The 8,629-nt window shown below is 36.6% G+C and overlaps 1 long non-coding RNA gene across 6 annotated transcripts; it reads left to right on the top strand.

The window, feature by feature from the left end:
- Positions 1–1,053: 1,053 nt before the first annotated feature.
- On the top strand, positions 1,054–2,969 carry LOC143569109 (uncharacterized). Of its 6 annotated transcripts, none has more exons than XR_013141676.1 (6): positions 1,054–1,078; positions 1,155–1,291; positions 1,555–1,618; positions 1,876–2,433; positions 2,570–2,651; positions 2,797–2,968. It is a non-coding gene; the product is annotated as an uncharacterized LOC143569109 (long non-coding RNA). The 6 variants fall into 6 exon arrangements; XR_013141677.1 differs by having other exon boundaries at positions 1,054–1,075; XR_013141675.1 differs by having other exon boundaries at positions 1,060–1,291; positions 2,570–2,647; positions 2,792–2,969.
- Positions 2,970–8,629: the final 5,660 nt, after the last annotated feature.

Genomic DNA, 8,629 nt, shown 5'->3' on the forward strand with positions numbered 1-8,629 from the left:
TCGGGTTTTCTTGGTGTTGGCCTCGGAATCGAAGGTCTAGAATACGATTAAATAACAAATATATATATTAAGATCAAGATATAAGGGTTGGAAAGTAGATCTCAAGGTTATAATCTCGGCTTACCTAGTAACAGGATCGGAGCTGGAAACAACGGATGCTTGGGAAAAGATTAGTGCAAGTTTGTAGTTCTTTGAAGTGTGTTTTGGGTGATAATTTAGGCTACAAATTTATAGGCAAACTCAAGGGAACATAATCCCTTGCTTTAGGGAATTGTAATCTTTTGAAATGATGATAAAGTATGGAAATTATTATTATTTATTAAAAAGAGTAGAAAAGTAGATTAAAGATTCTGATTTGATATGGACAGGACATGCAGGGCTGTGGTTGGTGAGAGTGGGTGGCTGGCAGTTGACTTTTACAGTTTGCTTTTTCAGTGCTTTAGACAGTGTACAGTAAAAAGTAGAAGTTTTCTGAAACACGCAACCGCCCTCTTTTGGGCGGGGACAATTTCCTTAAATCTGAACATTTTGACTAAGTGTTGTTCTGCGCGTATAACTTGGTGCGCATAGCTTTCTGCGTGTAGGACATTTCTTTGCTGCGGGTAGGTGCGTAACCTTCTCGCAGTTAGGGACGTTTGAGTTTCATTTGTAGATTCTCCAGGTGGTTTTGGTATTTCAACATAGTGATCAGTCATGTTGAAGTCAATTCCATCCTGGAGCTTCAGACAAACTAGCTCTCAAAGTTCCCGCCATGCGGGTAGGTTAGTTCCCTTCCGCACGCGCATAAACGATGTAGGATGCACCCGCCTTAGCATCATGCGGGATGGTCAACCCATAGACAACATAACGTTTGAGTTACATGAAAACATAAGGCCAATACGTTCACGCATGGCGCATATAACATATGCTCACGCTGGTTCTTAACATAGCGCGCTCGCGCAGGGCGCACATAACAAATGCACGCGCTGACTAACATGGCGCGCATAATATTTACAATCACCTAATTATTAGGTTGATTACTTAGTTTAAGGGGTTGGGAAATTTACCGGGTGTCACAAGTATAAATTTGATTACCGTGGTAATATTCTTAATAAATTTGGGCTGTCAGTTTTTATTTTGCTTTGTGTAATGCTGCCATCTCATGATGTGAACAGGTTTCGGTTTTGGTGGTTCTGGAAGCGTCAATAATGTCGGTGGCAGAAGCAGAGGCATACTCGATGTTGATGTGCGTTTGCGGCGTTTAGTGCTTTTGCATGTTCAACCACCCATCGAAAATGCTACACGTTTAGAGGTTCACAATAATTATTCTTTCATGATTATTTATGTTTGATGTTGTTTTGATTTTAGTAATAACAATTGTAGTTCTGATCTTTGAATCAAACTGGGGTAGTTTACCTATTGTTGAATTTGGGATATATCATTTATTAATATTTGCAATTGAGCTTCAATTCATCCTGATTAAGTTTAAAGATATCACTATTGAAATTGTTAATGGTTGTATATGGATTCCTTCGATTGCAGCTTAACTTTTTTTTTGTTACTCCTTTCTTGCAGTTTCAAGATGGCAGACTCCGAGTTAATGCTATACTTGATTTATATTCACAGAGATTTGATCCAGGTAATACTCACCCATGTACATATAAACTTTTTGATATCATTATTACTTTGTTATTTTCTTTCCATTGTTGGTTCTATTGAGGGACACATTAATGGTAAAAGTTGTTTATGATAAGTCTCACAAATGGATTGAAGAAAAACAATCCAGTAGAAGCTAAAAATTTTAAATTGTTGACCTTTCAGTAACTTAATTCATTATAACCTGATAACTAGGTTAACTTTATAACATATTTTTTCATTTTCTTTAATTGTCTTTAGGGAAAAAAGGTGCGGCTCAGAAGAAGATGAATGCTATTTGTGAACTAAGGCGTTTATTATTTTGATATAAGTTTGCTTCTATTGAAACTGCCATCACATATGCACGATATCTTTCGTTTGACTCTCAAGATGAACATGTAAACAGACCTTTTTACTATCAAAGTCATATATCTACATGTTGTATGTTTACATCATCTTCAAGATGTAATGAAGAAACAACATCCTTTCAACCATGGAATGAAGAAGCATGTACTGTCATCATCAAATGTAGCTAAAACCAATCTCATCTTTTATAATGAAACTATGTATGCCATAACCAACTTATAACTTAGCAAGGTGTAGACTGCTTAATCAATGTGAATGCTCTACAAAGCAAATTATCTTATAAGATGTCCAACACACATAGAACATGGTACCAACTCCACCCGCTGCAATGCGCGGGTACGTTTACTAGTTCTATTCAATGATTTTCCTTTCTCCAGTTTCATGCTCTTATCAGACCAGTTTTACAGATCACCAGAGAATCATAAATTTGTGAGACGACAAGTGCTTAATCAGGTAATCTTTACTTCGCGTTGTCTCTTATATTATAGAACACAAAATATAGAACACAAAAAAGCTTTAAATAAAATGTTTTATAACGATACATGATTTAAACACTATAGAACATATTTCATGTTTGTTGATTTTGCAGAGTTTGATGGAGAGCGGGTATGATATCGTATATGTTGGAACTGATAAGCATTTGGTCTTGGTAGATTTAAGAAACATGGTATGTCTACTTAATAAATTTGCAGAACATATTTTGTGGCTGAATGTCATTTTGTGGAATTGAGGCTTAAAAATTAAAATTAAGTAGTTAGGCTTTTATTTAGTTCTAAATCTAATTGTTTTCACTGATCCAAAACTTTCTCAGGTTAGGAGAAGAAAGATGAGTACATAGATGCTAATATGGATGAAAATCGTGAAGAATGGTCGACTTTTGTGGCAAAGTTCATTTTTGGTGAAATTGTGTATCACCATTAATGAGATGTTAATTTTGAAATGTTTGTAATATAAATTTTATAAAATACTGTATGAAATGGATTTTTTTTGGCTATATACGTATATTATTTGTATTGTGAGACATTACCTGCTGTGAAAATAGTAATTTTATAAAAAATATTTTTTTAAAAACACTTAAAACCATGACACGCAAATGAATGTCAAAAAGACATATCAAGAATGTGTGTCATAAACTGATGACACACAAATACTTGTCATCTTTTTTTTATGACATGGTCTTCCTTGACACAATTTTACGTGTCATCTACCCCTTTAATGACGTGCATTGCGCGTCATTAAAGATGTATTTTCTAGTAGTGGTGTCAGCTAATAGTTGCATTGTAGCGAGTATGGTTTAGTAGTAAAAGTATGATTCATTATTCACCCCTAATAGTTAAGTGTCACTTTTTACCTTTCAAACTTTTAAACTCTTTCATATAAAAAATGAAAGAAATAATATAACTTAAAACAAATTTTTTTCTAAAAAAAGTTCAATAGAAAATATCGATTGAAAAGAGAGAATGGAAAAAAAATAGATTTCTTAAGGAAAAAAAACCGTTCTGTTTTGCAACGAAAGATGAGGTCTTGTCTAATAATCATAACAAGAATAATAACGATGATGATTGGCATATTCTTACGTATGATAAGCACTAAGTCACCAGCATATATATAGATATAGATAGTGTAAGAGAAAAAGAGATTTGTGACAGAAAGTAAATATTTACCCATTATTTTTGTCTTATTGCTCTTTTCTAACAAAAAACATTGCAAAAAAAAAAACAAAAAAAAAAACAGCATATTTTGCAAACCAAGTAAAAGTTTGCCACTTTTTTTTACCAAGCACGATGTTTTGTTCTGATCTTTAACTTTTATGAAAGTTCAATGTTATTTACAAACCATAGATATATAAAAAGAAAAAGTTGATGACCTCAATCTAGCATTGCCAAAGAAACGGAATTTGTAGCCATGATATATGTCTCTTTGCACTTTCATTATAACAAACTAAAGGAATATCAATGATGAAGTTTTAAAGATATATACGATATAAAGGTTGTCTATATTTTTGATTCTGACATGCTCACACTCTAGATAAGTTTCGAGTATTTGGATCGAGTCTGTTGTACACTAGATATTGAGCATATTATTATGTTCTCTCAATGATTATTGATTTTGAAAAATCCTAGAAGTGCTCTAACAATTTTAACTTTGTTACGTCTTTATAAATTGATTAAACTAATACAGAGATCATACATTCAAATATTTTATTTACGCAGTTTTAAGAAGTAACTAAAATTTTCTAGCTAATTGGGCGTCAAGTTTGTATCTTAAATATAATACATGTCAAAAGTAGCAAGACTAATTGTTGAACTGGTGAACCCAAACATGATCATTGTTTATGTAAAGCTGGTATCAACCTTAAAATTTGATATGATTACTAGAGTGTAACCCATGGCCATGTAATATATTTATCTAACTGAGACAATGTGTTGGCTAACGTACTGTAATAAATGGGTTGTAGTCAAGTACGGGACATTATAAGGATGTTTACGGGCATAAGCATGGTGTCACGGAGTCATTATGCATGAGCTCGGCTCAAAACGTGGATCGGACCATGCGCAATGTGCTAGAAGTGGTGCTTTGTCACGTTGTGAATGTATAAAAGAATACTAGCTAGATGGTTGGTTTCAATTGTGATCATACTAGCAACAATGCACCACATCTCATTATAGTTAAGCGTGTTTGACACAGGGGATCCCATCAATCAGCTTTCTTGTGAAAGAAGTTAATCCCCCTAGGATGAAAAATCATGGGTGTGAGTAGGATATCACCCATTGGGAATGGTTTTTTGATATCAATTCGTGTCTCTCTTGATTGGTACATATTCTACAACAGAAGAAGAATATTTAAGGACTTCTAAAGTCAATTCCGATATCTTTCATTATCATTGTATCTGATTCAAAATGAACTTGTTCACGTGCAATGGTGCGTGTTGATGTGATGATAAAAGATAAAGATATGCACAAACACATGGGCGCACCGAGACATATGAAGAAAGAGTCACGTCACGGTTCTACACCCTCAATAGCCAAACAGTTTAATGCAATTGTAGGTTTTACAAAATCCACAATTAGCTTCACGGATTGTGCATTAAATCGATATCATATTAACAACGTTCTTCAAAGAACGAGAATATATATTTTCTCTGCAAAACAAAGCTTAATTTTGTGTTCCAAAGAGGCCAAAGATCGGTGGATAATCAACATTGAGATTCAACACAACGATTGGACTGACACATTGTAACTCTTCACGAAATGATATAACAATTGGCGGTTATAATAACTACTGACATTTGAACGGTTACATGTACAGTTAGTAAAAATCCATCAGCCATAGCTAATAAGCGGAAAATTTGTTACCAATGCAAATTATCAGTGCTTGCATGTTATTGCTGCTCAGTAGTGACTTACTACTAATGACCAAGTTGTCACTGATCAATAGTGATTTACTACTTAAACTACTTAGAACCCATTGGTCTAGGAGGTTAATCCCTAGAGCCCACCTAGGCGGTGCCCCCTTAGAATCCCATGTTGGAGCGTTGCTCCTAGAACCCTAGAGTCATGATGTCATGATGGCTTTGAACGAGCGTGTGCATCCCACGTACACCTCCTAACTCATATTAATGTTTATTTTTTCTTCTTTGCCCTTAAGTAAATTCGGTCATACTAAAATGACACTGATGACACTAGAATTATCAACGGTGTCTTCATAAGTTGTCCTTTTTGGGAACCATGAGAAAGTGCTAATTAAAGCAAGAAAAAATATTACATATGACACTATAGGTGAGTTTGGATACTTTGGAATGAATGGATAATTATAAGTAGCAATATTGTAGCATCATAAACCCCCATAACTTAAAAGGTTTAGAGTTCTGAGTTCTAACCAGGGTTTGATCAGCTTTTCTGTAGTTTGTAAGGCTGAGGGGTGTGGGGGGCTCTAACGGGGGCGCGAGTGGGGGCTCCAGCCAATAATATTGTGACGTGTGGCAGAGAGAGAAACTGGATAAGGGGGGTGTTGGAGCCCCCGCTGGAGCCCCTGGCCCTGGTGTGGAGGGGCTCCAGCAGGGGCTCCAGCGGATTTTTTTTTTTATTTTTTTATAAATGTATTAAAAAAACGTATTATTAAAAAAACTCATAAATTATTTAAAAAAACACATTTTTTTTAAAATTCAAATTACAAAAAAAAACATACTAAAAATTAAACAAACAATAATACTTAATAATAACACTAATCTAATACAAGATCATCGGGTCGCCTCGCCCACAAATGTTCAACCAACTCATGTCGAAGATCCCCGTGTATCTCACGGCTCTTGATATTTGCTATGTTATGAAGTTTTTGTTGATCACTGATTGTGGACGGTTGTGGCGGAATGTCACCTTGGTAGTTTTGGCAGATAGCTTTGCCCTCGTCTTCTAACGTCATGTTGTGTAGGATCAGACACGTGTAGACGACGTCCGTTATCCTCTCCCGAGTCCAATAACGTATCAGGTTCGCCAGAACATAATATTGTTTTTTTATAGCTCCAAAAGCTCTTTCAATATCTTTTCTAGCAGACTCTTGCTTCTTCGTAAAATACTTCCGTTTGTCGGCGATTGGATCTGTAAAAGCTTGAACTAACAAAGCCCATTCGTTGTAAATACCATCGACCAGATAGTACCCGTACTTGAAGAGTTCTCCATTTGCAACAAAAGATTGAGGTGGTTCAACCCCGTCGATAAGGTCGTTGATCAAATTTGACTGATCGATAACATTAAGGTCGTTATTTGACCCAGCAACACCAAAAAAAGCATGCCAAAACCAAAGATCCTGTGACACCGCCGCCTCAAGTATAAGGGTCGACCCTTCATGATCACCACGGTGGAACTGACCTCGCCAGGCCGTTGGACACATAGCCCATCCAACATGCGTACAATCGATGCTACCTAGCATCCCAGGAAAACCATGTTTTTCTGCGTGCACCTCATATATGCGTTGGATGTCATACATTGTAGGTTTACGCAGATATCTCCGAGCGTAAGTCGATATGACTCCTACGTATAATATATATTACAAAATGTAATAAATATTTAATAAAAAGTAAAATTAATGTTTTTTACCTTGGCAGAAAAAATGAAGGGATTCACGTGCAACCATTTTCGACATCTGTAAATACTCATCCAAAGCGTCCGACGAGATGCCGTACGCTAATTGACGGATAGCAGCCGTGCATTTTTGAAGAGGGGTAAAACCGGGGAGACCCCTAGCATCCTCCCTTTGTTGAAAAAAGGGATACCGTGCCTCTAAATCACTTGCTATACGCATGAACAATTGTCTGCTCATTCGGAAACGAGTTCGAAAATCCGACTCCTCATATACCGGTTGAGGGCTAAAATAATGCCTAAACAAAGTATCGTTAGCACCCGATCGATCACGATCACGAGGTGGTGCTCTAACCCTCGGGAGTCGAGGTTGATGGTCTTGATTTTGCAAGAGATCGACCACGGTTGCGGTCAAAACTCCCCCTACATGAAGAAGCAAATCATCCTCTTCGGAGGAGTCGGAATCAGACGAGTACGACGACATTATTTTTTAAAAAAAAATTGGGAAGATGGGTTGATTTTGGGTTTTATTTTGAAGTTGTGGTGATTGATATGGGTGAAATGGGGTATTTTTATAGATGAAATGGGGTATTATATAGGAGTTTGGGATATTATATAAGGGTTTTAAGGTTTTTTTTTTAAAAAAATAATGAGAGCCAACGGCTCTTTTGGGCGGGCCCACCGGCTTTTCCTCTCTCTTCTCCCGCGACCACACTCACGCCTGCCTGGGGGCTCGCGCTCGCGCCCCGTTCGCGCCCAGGTTCGCGCCCCGGTGGTGTGGGGTTAGCGCCTGGGGGCGCGAGCGGAGGGGCTCACGCGCCCAGGTTAGCGCCCCACACCCCTCAGCCTAAATGAAATTTTGTTTGTAAAATCATTTGGTGTACTATTAGCACTCAGGTGCCAGACTGCCAGGGCCTTTAGCACCACCACTCAGAAATTTTTTGAAGTACCTTTAGTTTTTTTATCAATAAAATATGCCATTTACCTTTTCCAGGAAAAAATAAATTTATCAAGGAATCCAATCCTTAGTACATGAATGACATGCAACAAAACTTCTTTCGGCGATTTTTTTCGTTTGTTATTGTTGCATATTATATCCCATCGCCACGAACATGATCGATCTTATGCTATGTAAAAAGTTCATATCCTATGCATTAATTGTTGTAATATTCAGTGGCCTTCTGGTTTGATTCTTTCTTCTTTGTGAAGTAGTAAAAATTAATTAAATGTATGAATTCCAGCCAAAATATGTAACTGAATCTTAAATATACGCCTTCTACTATCCTCATAGTGTGTCGGGCATTTAGTTCAATCAATGAGTCATTCGTGACCATGTAATATTGCAATCCTAGGCTTCGGCAACGCTTGAAAAGGGATGGTTAATTAAGTGATCAAATAGCACACGGTTCTGAAGCATAAAAAGATATATTTCGGATATTAACATATTATTCATATACGTGGATCCCATTTCCTAGCTTAATGGATTAGGAACCAGTCGTTCGGGTTTCTTCTAAGAACTTAAGGATTAATTCATCCATGGTATATACTTCTTATTAGAACTCCAAATGTTC

Source organism: Bidens hawaiensis, unplaced genomic scaffold (assembly GCF_021521415.1).
Source record: "Bidens hawaiensis isolate Kalapana, Puna unplaced genomic scaffold, B.hawaiensis_p1.1 tig00024336_1, whole genome shotgun sequence".
Classification (NCBI taxonomy): Eukaryota; Viridiplantae; Streptophyta; class Magnoliopsida; order Asterales; family Asteraceae; genus Bidens; species Bidens hawaiensis.